The sequence below is a fragment of the Abrus precatorius genome, unplaced genomic scaffold (genome assembly GCF_003935025.1).
Source record: "Abrus precatorius isolate BTA unplaced genomic scaffold, Abrus_2018 Scaffold0, whole genome shotgun sequence".
Taxonomy (NCBI): Eukaryota; Viridiplantae; Streptophyta; class Magnoliopsida; order Fabales; family Fabaceae; genus Abrus; species Abrus precatorius.
The window spans coordinates 1,442,265-1,454,764 of record NW_020874290.1 but is presented as its reverse complement, the minus strand read 5'-3'; the positions used below and the strand labels follow the sequence as shown (position 1 = coordinate 1,454,764).

Here is a 12,500-nt window from a genome sequence, read left to right as displayed (position 1 = left end):
TTTTAACAATGAATGAGAATGAAAGAAATGAAGTTTTAACCCCTCGTCCTTTCCACCAAACTAATCATTCCCGAAAAGTATCTTATCTTTCTTTTCCTTTCTTTCGCATTACTTATCTTTTTTTCTATTTTTTTTTTAATTCACGATTGGAATAAAAAATTTCGAAATCTAAATGATAAATCCAAAAATTCTATGGAATTCTGAAAGATGGAAAAATCCTTTTTTTTGATCGAATCATATCATTTCATTATATTGACAATTTCAAAAAACTGTTCATACTATGAACGTAGTATAATGACGGTCGGGCAAGTATGCCCCCATCGTCTAGTGGTTCAGGACATCTCTCTTTCAAGGAGGCAGCGGGGATTCGACTTCCCCTGGGGGTAGGGTACTACGAAAGGCAGTTAATCATGGATTATCAATAAAGATTGAAATGGATTCTTCCTGTTCCTGGGTCGATGCCCGAGCGGTTAATGGGGACGGACTGTAAATTCGTTGGCAATATGTCTACGCTGGTTCAAATCCAGCTCGGCCCAAGAATTTGCCGATCCACCATGAAATGGCATAACACCCATTTGTTGTTCTCCAGAAATGACTGATCTGCTCTGATACGGAAGAATCAAAATAGGAAACATCTCTAGCGATATTGTTTTTTTCCGTATTACATATTTTTTCTACAAATTCGGATGTTGCTAGTAATCCTGATTCATATCAGGGTTTGTAAGTAGAAAGTCTTAGGAAAAGATTAAAAAAAAAAGACTCTTTTCTCTTTTCATTGATTCATTTTTCAATTGACTTGGCAATAACGAACGGATTACGAGTAATCCGTGTCAATCTCACTAAAGTGCATATCTATATGGATATCAATATATACTATAGTCCGCCTCTTTCAGTTACAGCACAATGGTTCGAATCTAAAATAGAAAAAAGGTTTGAATGAAACCGTAAGAATCTGTATGCTGTACGCTTTTTTCCCTGGGATTGTAGTTCAATTGGTCAGAGCACCGCCCTGTCAAGGCGGAAGCTGCGGGTTCGAGCCCCGTCAGTCCCGATGGATACAAATCCAATAAAAAAGACATCCATTCATCTTGTGTGTGAAAGGGAATAAAAATAACAAACAAAATCTCATTCCTAATAGGGATCCCTCTTGTTTTTTTCTTTTTTCGTCAGAACCTTTACCTTACATTAAACTAAAAAAGAAAGAATAAAAAAGGAAAAGGAATTTTGGATTGCATCAGAAATCTAAATTTTAAATTTGGTATGGATAAAAGATTTTCCTATGTTATACTATTTAATTCTCGACGATGAATCGATTTGATAATTCAGATATTGTTATTCATGATATTGATACGATTTGACATCATTAAAATTTTATACCATTGAATTTACCGACGAAAGATTTATCATCTCTATGGGATTAAATCCCGAATTTTTTATTGGAAATTGAAGAGAAATAAAACATAGAGATTATGGAAGTAAATATTCTCGCATTTATTGCTACTGCATTGTTCATTCTAGTTCCTACTGCCTTTTTACTTATAATTTACGTAAAAACGGTAAGTCAAAGTGAATAATTTCACTTAAACATGACTTTCTTAATTCTTGTCTATGCAATCATTGATTGAAAAAAAATGAAAAAAAAAAAGATTTCAATTTGGAGTCTTAGTCTTAAATGAAATGATCGGACTACAATCAGCAGAATTCTATGAAATCCAGATAGTCTAGTAGAAAGAAATCAAATCTATTTCTTTCTACTAGACTATTATTGTAATATATTCAAGTTTTACTCTCTAAAAAAAAATAGGGTTTAATATAAATCAATCTCCAATATGTATCTTCATATATATAATTTCAATTACATATATGTAAATATATGTAATATACATAACATAGCGTCCCAATTTTTTTTCTTTGTTTCATCTATTTGATTTGTATTGATTCCAATCAATCTGAAATAATTAAAAAGCAACTCTTATTCTTCCGATTACTATTTGTGGATTTCAGATTCTTTTTACAATCCCGGTATCATATTAAAAAAAAGTAGGAATGGGGGTTACACGGTTCCTCATTTTCCATATATAATCTTGGTAAGAGTCGGTTCATCGAAATGGAAATCCTAGGAAAAATTCGGAATAGGAGACAATTTCCTATTATTTTGTATTCCTTTTTTTTTTCAATTATTTTCAAAACACGAATATGGAATTATTCAAATATTTGTTTGATTGAAAGAGTATTTTGGATTTCTATATTATCCATAGAATACATTACACTACTAGACTACAATAGAACTTCGAAATACAGATATATTTTATATTTGAATTCAATTAATTAGTATGAATTAAATACTATAATTCATATAGTTCCAAAATTGAATTCATATAGTTCCAAAATTTCAAAACCCAGCTATAAAATAAAATGGATACTTTGATCCCTTAACTCAATTATTAGTATACTTATAGTCCACTTCTTCCCCATACTACGAGGGAAAGGGAAAATGAAAAAACTACCATTAAAGCAGCCCATGCAAGACTTACTATATCCATGTAAATTTTGTCTCCTATCTCTATAAAAAGGAATCATTTTTTTATTGTTCACAAATATTTCTCTTGTATTTATTTTTCTTTTGTATTATTAACTAATAATATTATAATAAGAATACTATTCTAATATAGAATAAGAATACTATAATAATAGTGAAATTGCTGGTACAAAGTCAAAAAAGGATTCTGGGCTAACACCATTGACGAAAAATTCTATTAAAACATCTAACAAATTCTTATATGATTTTTAGTAAAATCGGAAAACATTAAGTATAAACAAAATATCCAGAAACATCCTTGGAAGTTTTAAGAGAATGAATGTTATTAACAGGTAGGAATAATAAGACCTGGATTTTATCCCCCCTATTTCATTAAGTAATTTCATTAAGTAAAAAAAAAAATAGAAAAAAGACAGATTACTTTGCATACTCATACTCTTATTTCCATTCGATCTAATCCTTAGCGTCTCCTGATTCGTTCTCTAAAATAATCGGAGGATAGCCTGCCTATTTAATTCTTTGACTAGAGGTTACCGAAAAGAAAGATTTTCTATTTGATTCTATTTCCATTCGAATCAAATAGAATCAAAAAAAATTTGAAATTTTAATAAATATATATTAAATATTAATATATATATTTATTAAAATAGAACTATTTAAATCAACAAAAAACTATTTATATTTATATATATACTTATATATATATATAAATTAAATAAATAAAATATATAAATTAAATAAAAAAAAAGCCAATTAGCTATTCAATCTAACTAATCTAACTAATATTGAATAAATGCGGAAGCACTCATATACTTTACATCAGTCTGTATGCAAGGTTTTTCTTCCGCCCCTTCTCCAACTAAAAATGGAATTAGATTCCCTGTCCGACCTATCCTTATCCAATCTAATTCAAGACCCAGTCAGTAGACGGACACTACAATAGTAGTGGATTGAAACGACTATTATTTCAACATTTATCGATTCCTTTTCACTACTGGAATCTTTCCTTCAATCCGAGACGAAAAGATTTACAGCATTTTTTGGAACAAACCTTAGAATTTAGAATAAAACAAGTTTCAAGAGTCCTTTTCCTCCGCTTGCTTCTGCTGGAAAAAAAAATTTCTATCAAAAAAACGTAATACACTATTTCAAATCTCTTGTCGATCAGGCGACACCCGGATTTGAACTGGGGAAAAAGGATTTGCAGTCCCCCGCCTTACCACTCGGCCATGCCGCCAAAACTAAAATCGAAAAAACTAATATATATATATATATGAATATATGAGAATTCCCACTTTCCCCAAAAAAGGAGGATTCTATACTTCTTTTTTTTATGCTTGTATTTTAAATTTGGTTTTCTTTGATCCCATTCTTAAAAAAAAAAGAAAAAAATCTCGGGACAAATCGCAACCGTTAACTATAAATTTCTGAACGATTCTTGAAAATTTGGATCTAAGATGTTTTTTTTTCTTAATGAGATAAGAAAATCGAAATTGATACATAACCAATCAATCTTTTTTGAAAAAAAAACTTTCCCTATTTCAATTATAACAGCAACTGTCAATATATGTAAACCCTAGAACATAAATTTTCATTGTTACACAAATATTATCTAATTGGATATCTTATCCATATATAATATATATACTATAGGGAATTTTCAAGAAATTCTCGTGCTTCCCCCTTTTTATAGATTGAATAGAAAATAAAAAATGAACATGACATGTCATGTGCTTTCCCGAACGTGCAATAAAGTAATAAAGATATCTATCTATCTATAGATAGATAGATAGAGTTGGAGTTAGATCTACGTATGTTTAATAAATACAAGCCTTATTACACACTCTAATCGTATTCTCCTATTCTAAAAAAAATAGGTAAAAATTTCTCTCTTTTCTGCGAATTCAAATTCTTTTTTAAACAATTAAAAAGGTTAAGTGCTAAAAAAATCAATTCTATATTGTTTCTGATTATTCGATTAGATCTTTATCTCAGCGAGCAGAGCAAATCCCGAATTGATTTTTTTCGGGTATCAAATCAAATTGGAATATGTAATATCAGAATAATGGTATAAATGGAATCTATTTTTTTTTTTTTTGATATGCCTTAAAAAACCCGAAAATGAAAGTGGAATTATTCAATTCGTTTCCATTTTTCTATTTATATTCGAATTTCGATTCTATCTGTTTGTTTTGTTGCAAATTCATAGTTGAGTATAAAATCATATTTTATTTATTCTTCTTTTCATAATAGGTATTTCATACACAGGGTTAGGTAAAATTTCATGTAATTCAGTAAAAAGAAAAAGAACAGAAATTCCATTTTTGCTAAATCTATTCATGTGATTTGAGAAAGAATGACAGCAAATCGTGGGATATTTTTCTATAAAATTCACGGGGAAATTGAAAATGCTTGAGGTTGGAAATGAGGGACTGTCTGCACTACCCGGGTTGAATCAGATACAATTTGAAGGATTTTGTAGGTTCATTGATCGGGGGTTAACAGAAGGACTTTTTAAGTTTCCAAAAATTGAGGATACAGATCAAGAAATGGAATTTCAATTATTTGTGGAAAAATATCAATTGTTAGAACCCTTGATAAACGAAAAAGATGCCGTATATGAATCGCTTACATATTCCTCTGAATTATATGTATCCGCAGGATTAATTTGGAAAAGCAGTAGGGACATACAAGAACAAACTATTTTTATTGGAAACATTCCTCTAATGAATTCCCTGGGAACTTTTATAGTAAATGGAATATACAGAATTGTAATCAATCAAATATTGCAAAGCCCTGGTATCTATTACCGATCAGAATTGGATCATAACGGAATTTCGGTCTATACTGGCACCATAATATCAGATTGGGGGGGGAGATTAGAATTAGAGATTGATAGAAAAGCAAGGATATGGGCTCGTGTGAGTAGAAAACAGAAAATATCTATTCTAGTTCTATCATCAGCTATGGGTTCGAATTTAAACGAAATTCTAGGGAATGTTTGTTATCCTGAAATTTTCGTGTCTTTCTTGAATGATAAGGAGAAAAAAAAAATCGGGTCAAAAGAAAATGCCATTTTGGAGTTTTATCGACAATTTGCTTGTGTAGGTGGAGATCCAGTATTTTCTGAATCTTTATGTAAAGAATTACAAAAAAAATTTTTTCAACAAAGATGTGAATTAGGAAGGATTGGTCGACGAAATATGAACCAAAAGCTGAATCTTGATATACCTCAGAACAATACATTTTTGTTACCGCGAGATATATTGACAGCTACGGATCATTTGATTGGAATGAAATTTGGAATGGGTACACTTGACGATATAAATCATTTGAAAAATAAACGTATTCGTTCTGTAGCAGATCTATTACAAGATCAATTTGGATTGGCCCTGGTTCGTTTAGAAAATATGGTTAGAGGAACTATATGTGGAGCAATTAGACATAAATTGATACCGACTCCTCAGAATTTGGTGACTTCAACTCCATTAACAACTACTTATGAATCCTTTTTTGGATTACATCCATTATCTCAAGTTTTAGATCAAACCAATCCATTGACCCAAATAGTTCATGGGAGAAAATTGAGTTATTTGGGCCCTGGAGGATTGACAGGGCGAACTGCTAGTTTTCGGATACGAGATATCCATCCTAGTCACTATGGACGTATTTGTCCAATTGACACATCTGAAGGAATCAATGTTGGACTTATTGGATCCCTCGCAATTCATGCGAGGATTGGTAGTTGGGGGTCTATAGAAAGTCCATTTTATGAAATCTCTGAGAGATCCAAAAGAATACGCATGTTTTATTTATCACCAAATAGAGATGAATACTATATGGTAACAACAGGAAATTCTTTGGCACTAAATCGAGATATTCAGGAAGAACAGATTGTTCCAGCTCGATACCGTCAAGAATTTCTTACTATTGCATGGGAACAGGTTCATCTTCGAGGTATTTTTCCCTTCCAATATTTTTCTATTGGAGCTTCCCTCATTCCTTTTATCGAGCATAATGATGCGAATCGAGCTTTAATGAGTTCTAATATGCAACGTCAAGCAGTTCCGCTTTCTCGGTCCGAAAAATGCATTGTTGGAACTGGATTGGAACGCCAAGTTGCTTTAGATTCTGGGGTTTCCGCTATAGCCGAATACGAGGGAAACGTCATTTATCCCGATACTGACAAGATCATTTTTGTTGGAAATGGGGTTACTCTAAGCATTCCATTAACTATATATCAACGTTCCAACAAAAATACTTGCATGCATCAAAAACCCCAGGTTCAGCAAGGTAAATACATAAAAAGGGGACAAATTTTAGCGGATGGTGCCTCTACAGTTGGTGGCGAACTCGCTTTGGGAAAAAACGTATTTGTAGCTTATATGCCATGGGAAGGTTACAATTCTGAGGATGCTGTACTCATTAGTGAGCGTTTGGTCTATGAAGATATTTTTACTTCTTTTCACATACGGAAATATGAAATTCAGACTCATATGACAAGCCAGGGTTCTGAAAGAATCACTAATCAAATTCCGCACCTAGAAGCCCATTTACTCCGAAATTTAGACAAAAATGGAATTGTGATCCTGGGATCTTGGGTCGAAACGGGCGATATTTTAGTGGGTAAATTAACGCCTCAAATGGCGAAAGAATCCTCGTATTCCCCGGAAGATAGATTATTACGAGCTATACTTGGCATTCAGGTATCCACCTCAAAGGAAACTTGTCTAAAACTACCTATAGGCGGTAGGGGTCGAGTTATTGATGTGAGATGGATCCAAAAAAAAGGGGGTTCCAGTTATAATCCAGAAATGATTGGTATATATATATTACAGAAACGTGAAATTAAAGTAGGCGATAAAGTGGCCGGGAGACATGGAAATAAGGGTATCGTTTCAAAGATTTTGTCTAGACAGGATATGCCTTATTTGCAAGACGGAAGATCCGTTGATATGGTCTTCAATCCATTAGGGGTACCTTCACGAATGAATGTAGGACAGATATTTGAATCCTCACTCGGGTTAGCGGGAAGTATGCTAGATAGACATTATCGAATAGCACCTTTTGATGAAAGATATGAACAAGAGGCTTCGAGAAAACTAGTGTTTTCTGAATTATATGAAGCCAGTAAACAAACATCGAATCCATGGATATTTGAACCCGAGGATCCGGGAAAAAGCAGAATATTTGATGGAAGAACAGGGAATTCTTTTAAAAAGCCTGTTCTAATGGGAAAGCCTTATATCTTGAAATTAATTCATCAAGTTGATGATAAAATACATGGACGTTCCAGTGGACATTATGCACTTGTTACGCAACAACCCCTTAGAGGAAGGGCCAAACGGGGAGGACAACGGGTAGGCGAAATGGAAGTTTGGGCCCTGGAGGGATTTGGTGTTGCTCATATGTTACAAGAGATGCTTACTTATAAATCGGATCATATTAAAGCTCGCCAAGAAGTACTCGGTACTACGATCATTGGAGGAACAATACCTAAACCTACGGATGCTCCAGAATCTTTTCGATTGCTCGTTCGAGAACTACGATCTTTGGTTATGGAACTGAATCATTTCCTTGTATCTGAGAAGAACTTCCGGATTTATAGGAAGGAAGCTTAATTGAACTGAATCAGAATTTTTATTCTATGATTGATCAGTATAAACATCAACAACTCCGAATTGGATCAGTTTCTCCTCAACAAATAAGTGCTTGGGCAAAAAAAATCCTACCTAATGGAGAGATAGTTGGGGAGGTAAAAAAACCCTATACTTTTCATTACAAAACCAATAAGCCTGAAAAAGATGGATTATTTTGTGAAAGAATTTTTGGGCCTATAAAAAGTGGGATTTGTGCTTGTGGAAATTATCGAGTAATCAGAGATAAAAAGGACGATCCCAAATTTTGTGAACAATGCGGAGTAGAATTTATTGATTCTCGGATACGTAGATATCAAATGGGCTATATAAAACTGGCATGCCTAGTAACTCATGTGTGGTATTTGAAACGGCTTCCTAGTTATATCGCGAATCTTTTAGATAAACCTCTTAAAGAATTAGAGGGTCTAGTATACTGCGATGTGTGATTTGATCAAAATTCCTATTGTACAGATTCCGAATGAGAAACTGTCATTCCATTCAATTGAATTGGGATGCCCTAAATCTGACATGTCTCTTGAAATGAGTAATATGAAGCTCAGAATTATGGATGTATTGAATACTCCCAAATAAAAGGGAATTGGTCTATGGTCGATTCAGTAACAAATAAATATGAATTTCTAGCTGCACGTATCTCGTGAAAGAAAAAGAAATACTTTTTTTGTGGAATTCACTATTCCATCTTTTTTAGAAAGAACTGAAATTATGTTCTAATAAGCAAATATATCATGGTTGCAGAAGCCTATCTATCGCATATAGGCTTAAGGACATCATAGCATAACCGTCGAGGTGACGTCTGGACCTAAAAGATCAAATGGAATGATACATAGACAAGGAAATCCCTTATGAATTCCAGGATACTCCCTTTAATGAATGATTCCATTTTAGGGGATTCCCCATTCGAAGGGGGATAGACTACTCAAGAATTTTACATTTCATTTCTTTTCTGTCGTAATTGAGAATTGGATAAATAATTCAGAAAATATAAAAAAAGAAAAAGAATGCATCAATGAAATGTTGATTAGTCTTTATTGAGAACTTGAGTAAAGAGTAAACCTTTTATTTTAGATTAGGGGTTTTATAGAATTTGAAAGTGGAAACCCTTTGCTTTATCTTTATTTGGTATAACTACTTGAGCCGGATGAGAGGAAACCTTCACGTCCGATTTTGAAAGGGGGAGATCCTATTGGATTGGATCCTATCCAAATTTTTCGTTTGCTAGGCCCGTAGTTAAAAAACCCACTTTCTTACGATTACGAGGTCCATTCGAATATGAAATACAATCCTGGAAACACAGCATACCTATTTTTTTTTCTACCCAAGGTTTCGATATATTTCGAAATCGAGAAATTTCAAGTGGAGCGGGTGCTATCCGAGAACAATTAGCCGATCTGGATTTGAGAATTCTTATTGATTCTTCGTTGATAGAATGGAAAGAATTAGGAGAAGAGGGATCCATGGACAATGAAAATGAATGGGAAGATCGAAAAGTTGGAAGAAGAAAGAATTTTTTGGTTCGACGCATAGAATTAGCTAAACATTTTATCCGAACAAATATAGAACCAGAATGGATGGTTTTATGTCTCTTACCAGTTCTTCCTCCCGAATTGAGACCCATTATTCAAATAGATGGGGGTAAGCTAATGAGCTCGGATATTAATGAACTCTATAGAAGAGTTATCTATCGGAATAATACTCTTATCGATCTATTAACAACAAGTAGATCTACACCAGGAGAATTAGTAATGTGTCAGGAAAAATTGGTACAAGAAGCCGTGGATACACTTCTTGATAATGGAATCCGCGGACAACCAATGAAGGACGGTCATAATAAGGTTTACAAATCATTTTCCGATATAATTGAGGGCAAAGAGGGAAGATTTCGCGAGACTCTGCTTGGCAAACGGGTTGATTATTCGGGACGTTCTGTCATTGTCGTAGGTCCATCACTTTCATTACATCGATGTGGATTACCTCGCGAAATAGCAATAGAACTTTTCCAGACATTTCTAATTCGTGGTCTAATTCGAAAACATTTTGCTTCGAACATAGGAATTGCTAAGAGTAAAATTCGGGAAAAAGAACCGATTGTATGGGAAATACTTCAAGAAGTTATGCGGGGGCATCCCGTATTGCTGAATAGAGCCCCTACTCTGCATAGATTAGGCATACAGGCATTCCAACCCATTTTAGTAGAAGGGCGTGCTATTTGTTTACATCCATTAGTTTGTAAGGGATTCAATGCAGACTTTGATGGGGATCAAATGGCTATTCATGTGCCTTTATCTTTGGAGGCTCAAGCAGAAGCTCGTTTACTTATGTTTTCTCATATGAACCTCTTATCTCCAGCTATTGGGGATCCCATTTCCGTACCAACTCAAGATATACTTATTGGGCTTTACGTATTAACGAGCGGGAATCGTCGAGGTATTTGTTCAAATAGGTATAATCCGTGTAATTGCAGAAATTCGAAAAATGAAAGAATTCGAGATAATAACTATAAGTATACGAAAAAAAAAGAACCTTTTTTTTGTAATTCCTATGATGCAATTGGAGCTTATCAACAGAAAAGAATAGATTTCGATAGTCCTTTGTGGTTCCGATGGCGATTAGATCAACGCATTATTTCGTCAAGAGAAGTTCCTATCGAAGTTCACTACGAATCTTTGGGTACCTATCATGAAATTTATGGGCATTATCTAGTAGTAAGAAGTACAAAAAAAGAAATTCGTTGTATATACATTCGAACCACTGTTGGTCATATTTCTTTTTATCGAGAAATTGAAGAAGCTATACAAGGTTTTTGCCGGACCTATTCATACAGTATATCTAATCATATAGATGGTTGATATGTAAGATAAGTAAATTTATGCTACCAGTGTGGAATTCAGGTCTCCGTGGTTCAACTAGGATCATAGTTTTAAAATTTCTACGCGAATCAAGATAAAGAAAAGGAAGTTTTCCAATCATTGACTCAAATCCATTGTCGAACCGAATCCCACTGAGTGGAATATGGAGGTACTTATGGCAGAACGAGCCAATCTAGTCTTTCACAATAAAGTGATAGGTGGAACTGCCATTAAACGACTTATTAGCAGATTAATAAACCACTTCGGAATGGCATATACATCACACATCCTGGATCAAGTAAAGACTCTGGGATTCCGTCAAGCTACGGCTACATCCATTTCATTAGGAATTGATGATCTTTTAACAATACCTTCTAAAGGATGGCTAGTTCAAGATGCTGAACAACAAATTTTTATTTTGGAAAAACATCATCATTATGGGAATGTACATGCGGTAGAAAAATTACGACAATCCATTGAGATATGGTATGCTACTAGTGAATATTTGAGACAAGAAATGAATCCTAATTTTAGGATGACCGACCCCTTGAATCCAGTCCATATAATGTCTTTTTCAGGAGCTAGAGGAAATGCATCTCAAGTACACCAATTAGTAGGTATGAGAGGATTAATGTCGGATCCACAAGGGCAAATGATTGATTTACCTATTCAAAGCAATTTACGCGAAGGACTGTCTTTAACAGAATATATCATTTCTTGCTACGGAGCCCGTAAAGGGGTTGTAGATACTGCTGTACGAACATCGGATGCTGGATATCTTACACGCAGACTTGTTGAAGTGGTTCAACACATTGTTGTACGTCGAACAGATTTGCGGGTACCATTCAAGGGATTTCGGTGAATATCCAGAATGGAATGATGCCGGAAATAATTTTGATACAAACATTAATTGGTCGTGTATTAGCAGACGATATATACAGAGGTTCACGATGCATTGCTTGTTAGAAATCAAGATATTGGAATTGGGACTTATAATCGATTCAAAACTTTCCAAACACAACCAATATCTATTCGAACCCCCCTTACCTGTAGGAATACATCTTGGATCTGCCGATTATGTTATGGCCAAAGTCCTACTCATGGCCACTTAGTGGAATTAGGAGAAGCTGTAGGTATTATTGCGGGTCAATCTATTGGAGAACCGGGTACTCAACTAACATTAAGAACTTTTCATACCGGTGGAGTATTCACAGGGGGTACTGCGGAACATGTGCGAGCGCCTTCTAATGGAAAAATTAAATTCAATGAGGATTTGGTTCATCCTACACGTACACGTCATGGGCATCCTGCTTTTCTATGTTCTATAAACTTGTATGTAACTATTGAAAGTGACGATATTATACATAATGTGATTATTCCACCAAAAAGTTTTTTATTAGTTCAAAATGATCAATATGTAAAATCGGAACAAGTGATTGCTGAGATTCGTGCGGG

General features: G+C 34.1%; 2 non-coding genes and 2 pseudogenes across 2 annotated transcripts; 2 read left to right on the top strand and 2 right to left on the bottom strand.

Annotated features, from left to right (window-relative positions):
- Nucleotides 1-3,067, bottom strand: part of LOC113864517 — an 8,403-nt pseudogene extending 5,336 nt beyond the window's left edge.
- Nucleotides 978-1,051, top strand: TRNAD-GUC. Its single transcript has one exon. It is a non-coding gene; the product is annotated as a tRNA-Asp (tRNA).
- Nucleotides 3,068-3,705: 638 nt separating the features above from the next.
- Nucleotides 3,706-3,776, bottom strand: TRNAC-GCA. Its single transcript has one exon. It is a non-coding gene; the product is annotated as a tRNA-Cys (tRNA).
- A 4,472-nt stretch (nt 3,777-8,248) lies between these two features.
- The window catches only part of LOC113850335, a 5,027-nt pseudogene continuing 775 nt past the window's right edge, over nt 8,249-12,500 (top strand).